Raw genomic sequence first — 16,905 nt, forward strand, 5'->3', positions numbered from 1 at the left:
CGTTGTTGTTGGAGGGCGACTGCCTCCAACTGCCCAGTAGCATCCTTCACGAGCCTCCTCCACAGAGGCCGATCTTGACACCGCTGCTACCAGTCATCGGCAACTCCACTCAGCTCCACGTCCTCCTGTACCACAAAACTCCATCTCTTCTCTAGCCCGTGCCGCGCCCGCTTAGCCCCCTCAATCCGGCCAAACAAAAGCTGTTTCGGCATGCGGTGGCTGGGCATGCAGGCTACATGACCCAGCCATCGCAGCCTTGCCTGCCGGAGGAGCTCACCGATGGGACCCTGCCCAGATCTTTCAAGGATTTGTGAGCTCCTCACACAATCCAGTCTGGTTAAACCCAGGATGGATCGTAGGCAGGCCAGCCTAAATGTTTCTAACCGGCGAAGATGTTCCATTAGGGGGGTCCACGTTTCGCAAGCGTAGAGAAGGGAGGGAATGACCGTGGCCGAGAAGACCTGAAGCTTAGTGCGGAGCGACAGACCAGGTAGCTTCCACACAGCGTTACGCAACCGATGAAAAGATATTGCCGCTCGACTGATTCGGAGTGAGACCTCTGCTGTTAAACTGGAGCCAGTCATAAGCACACTGCCCAGGTATGGGAAACTCTCCACTCTCTCCACAACTGCCCCATCACCGATTGGGAGTTGTGGGGGTGGAGTGTCCGATGGTACAAAATACCCAGGCAGGTGCTTAGTTTTGGTGGGCTGATGGTAAGGCCCCACCTCTTAGTGGCACGCTCCAGTCTCAGCAGCAGCGTCTCCAACTCCTCCTCTGACTGAGCAGCTATTACCAAATCATCAGCATACATAACGTGGTTGAGCAATAGAGAGCCATCCCTTGACCGCACCCGGGCATCGATTAGCCTCCCATTATATCTGTACCATATGGAGATTCCCCCGGTACAGCTATTGAAGGCTTCACGAACTACGTGGTCAAAATAGATGTTAAATAATGTGGGAGCCAGAGGACATCCCTGTCGCACCCCAAGGTGTACAGGGAATGGCTCTGACTCCCGGCCACGTAGTTTTACCCGGGCCCGCTCACCATCATGAAGGTCCTTAATGATCGTGAGCAGAGGGTCAGGTACTCCAAAAGCACGAAGAACGACCCAGAGCCCAGGCCTACTGATGGTATCATAGGCCTTGACCAGGTCAATAAAGCAGAGATGTAGGTCTTGTTGGAATTCCCTACACCTCTGCTGTAGCAGACGGACAGAAAATATGGCATCTGTGCAGGACCGCCCTTTCCTGAAACCGCATTGGGGCTCCGCAAGCCTCTCCTCAGCGTGCCTGGCAAGGCGATGCTGAATAATCCTTGCCAGGACCTTTCCCGGCACACTGAGGAGTGAGATGCCCCTGTAGTTGTTACAGTCTGTGCGGTCCCCCTTCTTAAAAAGGGGGACCACCAGGGCATCCTTCCAATCCTGCGGAACCCGTCCAGTCGTCCAGACTGTTGTTATGATGTCATATAGGGCAGTCTGTGCACAAACGCCACCCTCCCTCAGCATTTCGCTTGGGAGATCATCTCTGCCCGCTGCCTTTCCTGGTCTCAGACTCCGGATCGCCTTCAATACTTCCTCAGCAGATGGCACCTCAGCCAGCCACTCACAGGGGGTGACTTCTTCCAATATTTGAGGCACCGCAGCCTCAGCAGGGTCATCCTCACTTTGTGCCACGATGTTTTCCTGGCTGAGGGATTTTCCCTCCCCCAGGACCTCACAGAAATGCTCAGCAAATCTGCGAACCTGTTCCTGCTTACAACAAACACCTGTACACACACACACACACGAGTCAAAGTCAAGTGTACATACACAGCAGTGTAAATACACTCTTACAAGCCATACCATTTCGATGATCATTAAAAGTGTATTACAGCAATTGTAAAAAAAATTCGTGGACAAATCACCTTGGTTGTTCTGACAAACAATTATCAACACGAGTGTCCATAAATATATTTATAAAACAAGGTCAGCACGGTATAAACTTGCACCTCAAATTCCAAATCACAATTTGAATACTGCATGTCCCTGGTAACGCCTTTGAATTGGCAGCAGTTTGCAGCACATTGCAGGGTGAATATTAGCAAATGAACGCGAATAATGCGGTGAGATGAACATACGTATTCAGGCTTAAGCTCAATGGCCAGATTAGCGAAGCTCTGTTGCTAGATATGCATATTGTAAATTCAAAAAATAACAATGGAATGTAAAGTTCATGAAATGCCAAGTGGAGAACTCCATCTTTCATCATTGCAACATCATTCCAAACGACCCCACCATTGTGTGCTGGTGTCATTGTCTCAATTCTAATAATACCTGTGACTTACGGCTTTCTACACCTTACGCCACGCTCCCACACCCCCTTCATTCGTTTTTTGTTTCTCAGAAGGAGGCACTCCCTGTTGTTTGTCATTCCCCTGCCACGAGTAAAGTTTTGCAAAAACAACCCTCTTCCTTCATTGACGGTGCCGGACGGTAACGCTGTGGTGGATGTGAGCAATTTCCCCCACCACAGCGGCCCACGAGGCCTCTGGACGGGTGCAAGGGGCTGGTAAACCCCTCAATATTGAATGTAATTACCATGAAAACACGTCCAACATATTAAACGTGCTAAATATTGAATACATACACTGGTGTATACACACACACCGAATGTCGTATGTTACAGACTTAAAGGTGATTGGTTTTTTTGGCGTTACGTTATTATAAACCATGCTTACAAGCTAAACCATGCAGATGATTATTCAAAGTTTATGACAGAAATTGGAAGCATAACCACCCTCGTTTTCTCGAAGCACCCTGCTGAACAAGAGTGTCCTTAAATATATTTATAAAACACGGTCAGCACAGCATAAACTTGCACTTCTTAGTCCAAATTGAACTCGACATCATTTTGATCCTTCAGACTGTATGTCGCTATCAAATCCTCTAAACCTGCAGAAGTTTACAGAACATTGCGGGCGTGAATATTAGCAAATTAACACGAAGTACAGAATTATTCAGTGAGATGTGCATACTTATTATAGTTGAAGGACAATGGCCAAATTAGCGAAGCTATGTTGCTAGGAATGCGGATTGTAAATGTAAAAATTAACAATTGAATGCCAAGGCCATGATAGGCCACGTTGAGAACAAAGAATTTGGATGCTAGAGGGGAGTTATAAGGGGCTTAAAATTACACATCAAGATCATTTGGAGAGGAATTTTCCTGAGGATAGACGCTCGACTCCTCGCCCTGCAGACTACCCTTCTCCTGCGAGACCCAGCGTGTTGAGCACGATTGCGTGGCGACTTGTTGGCGACTTTGCTTCGGGAGAGGTCGTGTCGATCTCATCAGGGATATCGATACGCCGTGCATCAACAGGTAAGTTTCTTTGTTAGTGGATAATCTGGTAATCGCGTGTAGTTCGACTTACGAGACGTTACTCTGTCTCGGTTAGACGTTATTTAGAATTTGCTTAGAGTTTGCCTTTAATTATCAACAATGGAAAAGATAAACTCTCCACAGTGCCACGCACACACGCGTAAGCAGCCGTTCAATTGCTGTGTGTGGGAAGGCATTTGCACATAAACCACATCTTCATCGTCACCAGAAAACTCACACGGGCGAGAAACCGTTGAATTGTTCTCCGTTGGAGAGGACGTTTTCACGGTCATCACCCCGAAACAAGCATGAGAAGATCCGCAATGATAGCGAAGTGAAATCAAAAGGTGAAATACAAAGTGCTGCAATGAGTCCTGGAACAAAATCATCTTTCGACCCTATACGGGTGGATCCGGAGAGGTGCGTGGATGTAGTGGATGTGATGAGCCCTGATGACAATTCCTCTTTCGACCCCATGCGGTTGGATCCTGCGAGATGGCTGGATGTAATGAGCCCTGACGACAATTCCTCTTTCGACCCCATGCAGGTTGATACTGAGAAATGGCTGCTGGAGTGGCTGGATAATCAAAGTATTGAGTACTTCTGTTAAAGTCCTGGAATGTGCATGTTAGATCAATTAATAAGGCCGTCTTGTTTTAGGATTTGTCCATTCCTGTTATTCATTTTGTGGTGGTGTTTGTGTTGAATTCCGTCTTGTGAGTGTTGAAGTTTATTCTAGACTTCGTCACGTTAAGGTGGTGATTTGTAGTCCTATCGGATTACTTGTTGATGTGGTGTGATACGCAGTGGTTGTGAGGTGGTTCAATTCCTGTTGAGCAAAAGTTGGAGAAAGTCTGTGATTACAACTTTGCTCAATATTTTAAACATGTTCTTTAATTTTCATCATTGTGTAATGAATTAAATCACTTCAAATAATAGGTTTCAGAGTGTGCGTGGATTGCACGTTCGTTGTTCCTGTGTTTGATGGCTTGGACTTCTAGACGAATGGCTTCAGTCGAAAAGGATGTCAATTGGGGAAATCGACGTTTACGTCTTTGATTTTGAGATTATGTTTTAACTGTTCAATTCCTATTGGGAAATAATTTGCCTAGTTCTTTCCTGTTTGAGCATGCGTATTAATAAATATTTCGATAGAGTATTAACGTGAATTTTTTTGCATATTAATAAAGACCTTAATTGTTTTTAACGATGACTAATCGTACGTTATTGCTACCATATCCTTCCTTAAAAAAAACACGGACGAGTAGACATACACACACGAGAGTGCATCCAAACACGACTGTCTATAAAGCGGTGTGCATTCACACACGAGTGTGCATGTGTTTCTACGAGTTATAACGTTAATATACTTGCAGAACAATAAAGACCTGCTATGTTAAAGATGACTGATCGTCCGTTATTGCTACAATGTTCATAGTGAACACGTGTGGAGGCGAGTTTCAGGTGAAGCATCTCCATCACACAAGTTTACCCTGACCTGGTAGCATCGTGGCAGTCCGCTGGTCACACTCACCACGTCACACTCATTACGTCACACTCACTACGTCACACTCACGAGCTGTAGGGGCGGGGCTCTGTCCGCTCAGTGGCGCTGTTTTCATTAATTTAGCACCACGAGCGGGGAGTCTCATCCCTGTAGTTCCCTGTCGTGGTGGCGCATTCATTACCACGTTGCCCCTCAATTCTTTGTAGGACACAATAAAAAATAATTTGTTTGTTCCAATTCACAATCATACACGAGTACACATATACACTCCCATGTACACCCATACACGAGTGGACATACACAGCGCTGTAAAAACATACACGAATGTACATACACACCGCTTCATACATACACACACGGGTGCACATGCATACAAGAGTGCGCATACACACGAGTGTACATACACTGCAGTGTACGTACACAGGGATTGCGTTCTACTACACGAACAAATGTGCGAACAAATGATTGTACATACCTATACACACATTCACGCATGTACATATCCACATAAACGAGTGTAAATAAACACACGAGTGGACATACACAGCAATACAGATTCATGTACATACAAACAGTAGTAGACTAGGATAGCAAGGTTTTGTGATTATTTTCAAAGGTTAAACTGACGATATTAATCTTTGGACGTGTTTTTGTAACGGTAATTGTGTAGTGCCGTAGATGGGCCACACTTACCGGCAGTGGCCCATCTGCAGGCGGGGTCGGGGACCACGTGGCTCCCTCCGCGCAAAACTAGTTTAGCACCAATGGATTTGACTAAAACCAATCATGCACAAGACCAGTTGAAAAACTATCCTGACATTTTTACAAATTAATACACACCTTGAGGAGGGGAATTCCTTAATCGGCATGCTCGAAGTGGTCGAGTGACACGGACGTATGTTCTCCTGTACGTGCATTACACGTAGTTATGTTATCCTGTAAACGAGGGCTACTCCGAGTAAAATGTGCACAGCGCACGCTGCGCTCCCACGGTTTCGTCTTTATGATGAGCCGCGCTTTCCATGTCACAGCGATCTGCAGGTTCTGCGCTTGTTTAGCTTGAGGCTGTAGTCATCGCCGCGATGCCGCCAGGGAGTCTGCTGAGTGAGCTCCTGCGCCCCGTTATCAATCGAAGGCTCGCGTCGACGAGCCGCGTGCCGCCTGGCTCGTTCGTAACAGGACTGTGGCTGGGAGGGCTCGGCGGGTTGTTTACAAGTTCTTGGGAGACGCCGCCGTGTTTACACAACCAATGGGGGAGCAACGTCGGCTCGGAATTAACTCGGCAAAATTATATCACTTGAGAGAGAAGGCTGCAGATTTGTGCGTGTCGTTGTCTCGTTACCAGCTTTTGGTGAACACTTGGGTGTCACGTGGTGCATTTTATCATTCTCGTGACAGACTGCAAAGGCTGAGGGGGAATTTCCTCACATCCGACATGACACAATATACGCGCAGACACACGTAAAATGTACCCCCTGTACTTTCCAATATTCCTATAACTGTGCTTGATTCAAGACACTTATTACCTTTTTATCGGTGACACATTTAATGGTCATGTTTTTTGCTGGCTGTTTTGTGTGCTTGGGTCTTTGGGACTGTCCGTGATGAACAAAAATAAAATTAGTTCCTTGAGTGTAATCCCCTCCATATACGTAGGCTTTGTTCGGGCACTCCAGTTTGCTGCCACACACGACAACCAATTCCGCTCCTGCCCTTGCCCTCAGGACCCTCTTGGAAATGCAGCTTGAGACCGCCAATCACTGCACCGCCACTCCCCGAATACATGATATTGCAACATTGGTCAAAAATAAAATCCATTCCAGTCGTTCTCAGCACACGCTGGTGAGTGCGAGTTAGCAAAGCGTGGGTGCCGGTCAGTCCAGATGTCGCTCGCCACTGATGCGTGCCGTGGGTGGGAATCGAACTCGGGTCGCCGGGTTTGTAGCGTGATGCGCGTAGCACTGCATCACCGCTTCCCAAACGCACGTATTGCACCATGTTCCTGTACTGTACGAAACAAGTGTTGGCACACTCGCATGTCCTCCTTTCTTACAATTGCTATGACGCTTCTCTGGATCCCCTTGCTGGCAGGTGCTCAAGTCATCCACTCGCTCACCATAGCACTCTCATGGGGCAGCTGCAGGGAAGAGGTTTCTGATGGGGGCGGGGTGGTATCTTTTAAACAGCGCCAGGCACACCCCCAATTCTCCATTTCACAGCCTCGAGACGTTTTGCACATTTGTAGATGCAGGGCTTTACATTCCTCGCTCTACATTCCCCCCAGGATGCTACTGTAGGCTGGCTCGGAGTGGGAAATATCGGCGTAAGGCACTACCACTAGAGTGTAAGGTATGCCTTTCCATAATAATGTTTCATTATCGTCCTCATAATCTTATAAGTCTATAAACAGGTTTATACAAAAGTATGAGGACCAAATAAAGAGAGATTGATGTGGCGTGGCAAAATAATTCCCAGTGCAGCGATCCGGAGCCGTTCCGGCTGAAAGTAAACATTGAGCGGCGCGATGGAGAGAAAGAGCAGTCTAATCACGAGAGAAGAAGGAGCGATGAAGGGACCGCTCCTACCCCTTGTAGCAAGCCTCCCTTCTCACGCCTCTGGATACTTCACTGTCTATCAATGCTCACAACATGCTCGATTCTTTCCTTGTTTTTTTTTTTATTCTCGTCGATTCTTTTGTATGGAAGCCCCCGTTTCAGTGAGCCCGGTGCTCTCCTCCATCCCGTAGGCATTAGGACGCGACTCGCCTCCTCCCGTGGATCGTCTGACCTCCATGCCCCTCCCTGCGCTCCGCTCCCACAATTCGCCCTCTCCTCACCAGTTCCCAAGTTCTCCATTCGGTGGCCACACTTCCCCTACAAGGTGAGCCTGCAAGCGGACCCGGGAAGCTGCGATCCTTCGTGAACTCGCCAGCGCTTTCCTTCAGCATCTTTCTCTGGAGGCTTCCTGAAGTCCGGAGCTCCGGACTGATTAAGAAGCTGAGTCTGTCTAAACTTCTTTATTACCTAAGGATGATTCCTTCCCGCATTATTTTTTTGTACGGTGTGGCCCAAAAGTCAGGACACATTGGGTTATTATTGTAGAGTGTGGCCCAAAAGTCAGGACACATAAGGTAATTTTTTTACAAGGTGGCCCAAAAGTCAGGACACTGAGTGATTGTCCAGGGTGGCCAAAACGTCATGGCACATCGGGGTTATTGTTGTACAGTGTGGCCCAAAAGCCAAGACACATAGGGTTATTGTACAGGGTGGCCTAAAAGTCAGGACACATTGATTTATTGTTCAGGGTGGCCCAAAAGTCAAAAGACAATTGGTTATTATACAGGGTCGCCCAAAAGTCTTGACAAGTCTCACACAGAGAGACATAGACTCACACTCAAACTCACTCACGCTAAGACCCAGAGGCATTGGGACCATGGAGACCCCTATATTTACATATAGCCTCACACCGAGACCCATCGAAACACAGAGACAATATACTTACACAAAGACACATAGACTCACAAACAGACTCAGACAATGGACTCTCACAGAGAAAAGACTCACACAGAGACCCATAGACATACACATCGACTCACACTGATACCCATCAACTCATACAGAGACCCAAAGACTCACACAGAGACCCAAAGACTCACACAGAGACGCATCCACTCGCTCACCCACTTATTCACTGCTTGTGCACCCACCCACTTACTTACCGACTCCCTCACAAGCTTACTCGCTCACTCGATTCCTCACCGACTCACACATCCACTCAGCCACTCACTCACCCACTCACTCACTCATAGACTATCTCAGAAAATCACCCACTCACACACTCAAATGCTCGCTCACCCAAACATTTACCCACTCATCCACTTGCTCAACGACACGTGCCCAGACTCACTCGCACCCAGTCTCATTCGCTCCCAGACTCACTCGCTCCCAGACTCACTCGCTTTCAGACACTCACTCACACTTCTTGCTCAGAAGCTCACTCACCCACTAATTCAGAAACTAACTCAACCACCAAACCACCGACTCAAATAATTCCCTCACTCATCCGCACCCACTCACTGACCTATTTCTTCATACATTCACTCTGCCACTCACTGGCCAACTCACTCACTCATCCACTCACTCAGAAACTCCTACAAACCCCGACCCATTCACTCAAAAACTCACCTTCTCACTCACCCACCCATTCACCCACTCACTCATCCAATAACTCACTCACTCATTAAAGTACTCACTTACTCACCCATTTTCTCAGCCACTCAATCGGAAACTCACTTACCAACTCGCTCAGACACTCACTTACTCATAAAAGGACCGTTTTACTCGCCCACTCACTCAATAACCTGCTCCTTCACTCAGAAAATAATTCAACCTCTCAGTCACAAACTCGCTCATCCACTTGCTCAAGCAGTCACTCGCTCACTCAATATTTTTTTCCATTTATTCCCTCCGTCAATCATTCAGCAACTCAGCCAATCATTAAAGAATGATTTACTCACAAATGCACTCACAAACTCAGTTAACCACCCACCCTCTTACTCAAAAACTCAATTATTCAATCATTCACCTACCCACTCATTCACTCTACTCCCTCACCCACTCACTCATATACAAACTCGGTCACCCACTCACTTATAAACTTACTCACTACTCACTCACCCACTCACTCACGGACTCACTCACAAATTCACTCTGTCACTCACTAAGAAACTCACTCATCCATGTGTAATGACCCCAGGAGACTGTTCATCGCGCGGTTTCCACCACGCGATCGACTGCGGCTGTCAATCGCCCAGCTCCCGCCACGACGATCCCCTCCACGGTTTACAGTGTTTCCCCCTCGTAACCGTGGAGTTTCTCTGGGTGCTCCGGTTTCCCCCCACTTGTGTAAGCGCTCGTCATTCATTGGTCGAAATATCTTAAAAAGAAAACTCAATTCAGGACCTTACTATGACTCAGTGTGGCTTTCCTGGAGTAAATATATTATTATAAAACATTACAGGAAGTTAATATTCAATTCTGATTCCGCACCCCTCAATGCCCTTTTTAAGTTCAATTTGTGCATGTCCAATGACATGATGACACCTGCTGGTTACAAAAAGGGAAGCACGGGTACGGGCACCGCTGAAACAACATCCAATCCGAAAGGGAGAGGCATCTGGGCCAAAGGTAATGGGTGGGGCTGGCCGGGATGCTCCGGGAACCCACTCGAAGGTTTCACGATAGGGCGTGGCCAGTGGCGGAGCCCAGCCGCGCTTGCGGTGATATAAGCGGGGGCGGAGAAGGACTCTTGGGTCCGGACTGTGTCGCTGCTCGCCGTCATCTCTCTTTGTCGTCCGACCACGTGGAACATCTCCTGCGTCTTCCATCACCCTCCCCGGCACGCCACCAGCCAGCGGCCTGGCCGAGCGCGGATGGTGGAACCACGCCGAGTGATCGGCCATGTGTGTGTGTAGCCCGTAGAGATGCTAACATCCAGTGTTGTATTCAGAGTAAGAGATACGGTGTTGTGAACGTATATGAATAAAAGAAATACCCTCTACACGACATGTCGCGGAAATCGCTCATTACACATGTAAGACTCACAAAAGCATCCATACTCAGAGACCCATAGATTCCAACAGACATCCACACACTGCAATACACACACACATAGACTCACACAGCGACCTTATAGACTCACAGCGACCTTATAGACTCACACAGCGACCTTATAGACTCACACACAGACCCATAGCCTCACAGAGATCTATCCATTCAAAGAGACCCAAAAACTTATACCGAAATCCATAGACTCGAGGCCAATAAGAATAAAAAATATGTATTTGTACTGCAGGAATCTAACGAGCAATAAAGATATTTTTCACAGATGTCCAGTCAGGGGGGTCAAAATGTGACAACAAAAATAGAATACAAAACACGACAGGAGAGGTATACAAATTATCTACAAATATACAAATGAAACTAAACAATTTTTTTTATCTTATCACAGACCCCTTAGACTCAAAGAAACCTAAACTCCTTAATTACTAACCCTCTAAACCTCTAAGAATCGAAACCCATAAACCCGCTAAACCTCTAAACACCTAACCCTCTAAACCTATAACCCTCGAAACCTGTAACCTTCTAAACCCTAAAACTCTACCCTTAACCTTCTCATCCTCAAAACCGTAACTTTCTAAAACCCTCAATCCCTAACCTTCTAAATCCCAAACCATCTAAACCCCAATCCTCTTAAACACCTAACCTTTTAACCCCTAACTCTCTAAACCTCTATAACCCTAAATACTAACCCTCTCAACATGTAACTCTCTAATCCCATAATAAAGGGTTTTTGGGGTAAGTTCATATAAATGTGTCGTTACACCCGCCACAACACGACAGCCAATTCATAAATTTTATCACGTAACTAAAAAATGCCGATTTGTTTCTACTTTAGGACACCGGTGTGTTGGGAGACTAACCCAAAAAAAACCTTTATTACAGATAATATTGTTGAGTGTAGGTGTTAAACCCTCTCATCCCTGGCCCTCTAATCCTTTAGACCCTGGAAAATTCTCAAACCCATAACCTTCTAATCCCTAGTTCCCTAAACACCCCGAAATCTCTAAACTCCTAAACCCATAACCTTATAAACGACTAAAGTCCTAACCCTCTAAACCACTAAAAATCTAAATCCATAAACCCTCTACACCTCTAAACACCTAACTTACTAAAACCCTAACCATATAAACCGCTCACCATCTAAAACACTAACCCTCTAAACCCCTTTACCCTTGAAACTCTAACCCACTAAACCCCGAACGCTTTAAACCTCTAACTCTTTCAACCCCTAACCTTTTAAACCTTTAAAAACCAACCCTCTAAACCCTCAAAACCCCTGGCATTTTAGGAACCGGGCCGCACAGCAGGAGGTGAGCGGTGGGCGAGCCGCTCCTCATCGCTCGCATTACTGTCTGAGCTCCGCCTCCTGTCAGATCAGCGGTGGCATTACATTATCATAGGAGCGCGAACCCTACTGTAAACTGCGCATGCGAGGGATCTAGGTTGCGCACTCCTTATGAAAAGTCAGAATCCGACACTTATTTTAATCCGCGCGTGGCCTGCCCATTTTATTTACCACTTCCGTCCGCGCCTCTTTCCCGCACTGCGCAGTTTTGGTAAGCCCACAAGCTAACCCTAGCCGAAAATAAGTAAAAAACAAACATCGCTGGAGAGTTTCTTTGAAACAGGGGAAAGACCCAATGATGAACCCCCCCACCTCTGGTCCATGAAAAAATTGTCTTCCACGAAACCAGTCCCTGGTGCCAAAAAGGTTGGGGACCGCTGCTCTAAACCACTCACCCTCTAAACCCCTAAACCAATAAAACCATAACACTTTACAGCCCTAACCCTCTCATACCATAATAACGGTTTGTTGGGTTAGATTGTGTAAATATAAATGTGTCGTTAAACCCGCCACCATGCGACAGCCAATTAGTAAATCTTGATTTGAAGCTTTCGTGACTGCAGGAATCCATACTCTTTGGTTTTTTTCGGTAAAGTCAAGTAGTTAGAAATAAAATAAATTATGACGTTTCGATCACAACACAAGCTGTCATCATCAGGCAAAGGAGTCAGCCTCTAAAGGCAAACTGTTTATCAGGGTTTGGGATGGGCATATCCCAAGTGTATCAACAGCACCAGGAGCATGGGCGGTGCACGAGTGCCAATGCAGCAACAATGCCAATGCAGCAACAATGCCAATGCAGAAACAATGCCAATGTAGCAACAATGCGAATGCAGTAACAATGCCAATGCAGTGGGTGAGAGAGCTGCCGTGGCAAGAGGTTAGATAGGTAAGAAGCAAGGAGGTCAGAGAGAGGGAGGGGGGGAGTGGGGTAGGGGGATGGGGGGGGGGCTGCGTGAGCGCTAAGGGGAGAGAGGACGTGAAGCTGGGGGGGAAGTGGGCGGGGCTGCAAGTGGAAGGCTGGGAACGCTGGGGATGCGGAGGGAAATTAACTCTGATAAATAGACTAGTACCCGGCAGATGTGATGGAACAACCATCAACAGTTAAGGTTTTACTTGGTTAATAACATCCTTCCAATGATTGCTCAATTTGTATCCATCTTCTCGGTTGAAGTTATGTCTGTTTATAAATCTGGATGGCTTCATGAACAAACCTTTGATGGTAGCCCAAAGGTTTGCAGAGTACCTTGGTATCGGAAAAAAACAATATCATGCGAGCCCACAGCATTATAATAATGGTCAGCCACGGCAGAGGTACTGCTTCTGCCGTGTTTCAGATGTCCCTTGTGTTCGCGAACACGGTCCGAGACATGTCGTTTTGTTTCCTCAATGTAGCTGCTACCGCAGGCACAAATCAGTTTGTAGACTCCAGATGAGATTAGATCACGGATTAAGAAGGTACTCCACTTCGGCCAATTGTTTCCACTATCAACTCACCTACCTACAAACTGGCCCGTTTTCTGTCTGATAACTTGCTTCCATTCACGGGCAAGACTACCTCAGCAGTACGTAACTCAGCTCACTTGGCCTCTCTAATCAAGAGAATTTCACTGTCCCCAGATGATTTGCTAGTCAGCTTTGATGTAGTTTCTCTGTTCACCACGGTTCCTGTACCTGAAACCTTAGCAATAATTGAAGATTTAGTCCAACATGGACTGAATCTTGATGTACCTACTCTGGTTAGGCACTGCCTTACCAACACTTACTTAACCTGGAATGGTACTTTCTACAAACAAAATGAAGGTACCCCCATTGGTTCCCCCTCATCACCAGTGATAGTGAATGTTTTCATGGAGAAATGTGAAACAGATGGCATCCAGACATCCACCCTAGATCCTTCCTTGTGGAAGAGATATGTAGATGACACTTTCGCCATTTGGGCACATGGCTTGCCAGCATTGACCCAATTTCTCAACCACATAAATTACATACACCCATCCATCAAATTCACCATGGAAGTGGAGAAGGATGGTAAGCTACCATTCCAGGATGTTTTGTTTGAGAAGAGACCTGACCGGCTCGTTGGGATACTCTGTCTACAGGAAAGCCACCCATACAGATTCCTATCTGAAACCTAATTCCCACCACCATCCGCCACAGAAGAATTCCCTCATCAAAACACTACACCATAGGACCCACTGCATTTCCGACCAACACCATCGAGCAAGTGAACTGGAACACGTACACCAGGCCCTCAAGATGAATGGTTTCTCGGACCGCATTATTCGCAAAGCTGTTTCTCCAACCATTGGAGAAACAACCCCCTGAGAAGCCAATCAAAACCATTACATTACCATACATAGAAGGTGTTACCAAAAAGATGTCCAAAATCGTAAACAAACACAAGATCCAGGTCCGATTCAATACAGTACACAAAATCCGTGATCTAATCCCTTCTGGAGTCTACAAACTGAGTTGTACCTGCGGTAGCAATTACATTGGGGAAATGAAACGACACGTCTCGGACCGTGTTCGCGAACACAAGGCAGATCTGAAACACGGCAGAACCAATTCCTCTGCCGTGGCTATAACGCTGTGAGCTCGCATGATATTGTTTTTTCCGAGACCAAGGTACTCTGCAAACCTTCGGGCTATCATAGGTTTGTTCATGAAGCCATCCAGATATATAAACATAGACATAACTTCAACCAAGAAGATGGATACAACTTGAGCAATCATTGGAAGGATGTTATTAACCAAGTAAAACCTTAACTGTTTATGGTTGTTCCATCATATCTGCCGGGTACTAGTCTATTTTTCCGAGTTAATTTCAGCCTGCATCCCCAACGTTCCCAGCCTCCCACTTGCAGCCCCGCCCACTTCCCCCCCAGCTTCACGTCCTCTCTCCCCTTAGCGCTCACGCAGCCCCCCCATCCCCCTACCCCACTCCCCCCCTCCCTCTCTCCCCCCTTGCTCCTCTCCTCTTTCTTACCTATCTAACCTCTTGCCACGGAAGCTCTCTCACCCACTACATTGGCATTGGTGCTACATTGGCATTGTTGCTGCATTGGCATTGTTGCTACATTGGCATTGTTGCTGCATTGGCATTGTTGCTGCATTGGCATTGTTGCTGCATTGGCGCTCGTGCACCGTCCATGCTCCTAGTGCTGTTGATACACTTGGGCTACGTCTATCCCCAAACCCTTATAAACAGTTTGCCTTTAGAGGCTGACTCCTCTGCCTGATGACAACCGCTTGTGTTGCGATCGAAACGTTGTGATTTGTTTTATTTTATTTCTAAACAGACAAAGTTTATCACATTAACAAAACCTGCCAATTAGTTTCTCCTTTAGCACACTGGTGTGTTGGAGACTAACCCAAACAACCTTTATTATGAATAATATTAGTTGTGAAAGTCTAGGTCTTAAATCCTCTACACCCCTAACCCTTTCAACCCCTAAACCTCATCACCCTATAAAACTCTAATTCTCAAAACCCCTAAACTTTGAAAACCCAAATCTTCTAATCCCCCAAACATCTAAACCCCTAAACTTATAACCTTCTAAATGTCAAACCCTCCAAACCAATAAATATCTAACAATCGAAACCCATAAACTCTCTAAACTTCTTAAACACCTAACTCTCTAAACTCATAAACTTCTAAACCCTAACCCAATGAACCCCTAACCCTCTAAAACCCTCACTAAGCACCTATACCATAAAACCTTAAACCTCTAACCCCCTAACCGTCTAAACCCCTAAAAACCCCCAAAACTCTAAAACCTATAACCTTATAAACTACTAAACTTCTAACCCCCTAAACCTCTACATATCAAAACCCATAAAGCCTCTAAACCTCTAAACACCTAACTATCTAAATCCCTAACTCTCTTAACCCATAATATTCTAAACCCTAACCTTCTAAAACCCTATCCCTCTGAACCCCAAACCCTTTAAATCCCGAAACCCCGAAAACAATAACCATCTAAACACCTAACCCTCTAAACCCCTTACGCTTGAAAACGCTCACCCTCTAAATCCCTAAAACCTCTTTACCCTTAAAACCCTAACCCTCTAAACCCCTTACCCTTTTAACCCCTCCCTCTAAACCCTTAAACCCATCATCCTTTAAACCTGTAAACCCCTAAACTCTTAGTCCAATAAATGTCTAACCATCTAAACTTCCAACCCTCTAAACCCATAACCCTCTAAACCCCTATACCCCTAAACCGCTAACCCTCTTAAACCCCTAACCCTCTTAAACCACTAACCCTCTTAAACCACTAACCCTCTGTGTGGAGTATGTTGAGTAGTCGATATCACGCTGTGGGTGGGTGCAGGGTGTGTGTGGTGGGTGCAGGGTGTGTGTGGTGGGTGCAGAGTGTGTGTGGAGGATGCAGGGTGTGTGTGGTGGGTGCAGGGTGTGTGTGGTGGGTGCAGGGTGTGTGTGGTGGGTGCAGGGTGTGTGTGGCATGTGGTGGATGCGGGGTATCAAAGACTGGGTGGGTGCAGGGTGTGTGTGGTGGGTGCAGGGTGTGGGTGGTGGGTGGAGGGTATCACAGGGTGGGTGAGTGCAGGGTGTGTGTGGTGAGTGTGGTGAACGTGGTCATGGTTCACACCACGCATACTGTGAAGTGGACCGGCCACCACAAAGCAGCACGCGTCGGAGGAGTGAGCGGATGGCTCTCCCTATGCGGGCCAGGCTCCCTTGCTTCCTCTTCTCCTCTTGTACCACCAACTCCTCCACCAGGATCTCCTCCTGTACTACCAACTCCTCCACAAGGGTCTCCTCAAGTACCACCAACTCCTCCACTAGGGTCTCCTCCTGTACCACCAACTCCTCCACCAGAGTCTCCTCCAGTACCTCCAGGTCCTCCACTAGGGTCTCCTCCTGTACCACCAACTCCTCCACCAGGGTCTCCTCAAGTACTACCAACTCCTCCACAAGGGTCTCCTCCTGTACCACCAACTCCTCCACCAGAGTCTCCTCAAGTACCACCAACTCCTCCACCAGGGTCTCCTCCTGTACCACCAACTCCTCCACCAGTGTCTCCTCCTGTACCA

Source organism: Petromyzon marinus, unplaced genomic scaffold (genome assembly GCF_048934315.1).
Source record: "Petromyzon marinus isolate PM22_M1 ecotype Great Lakes invasive population unplaced genomic scaffold, UKy_Petmar_22M1.pri1.0 PM_Scaffold_30, whole genome shotgun sequence".
Taxonomy (NCBI): domain Eukaryota; kingdom Metazoa; phylum Chordata; class Hyperoartia; order Petromyzontiformes; family Petromyzontidae; genus Petromyzon; species Petromyzon marinus.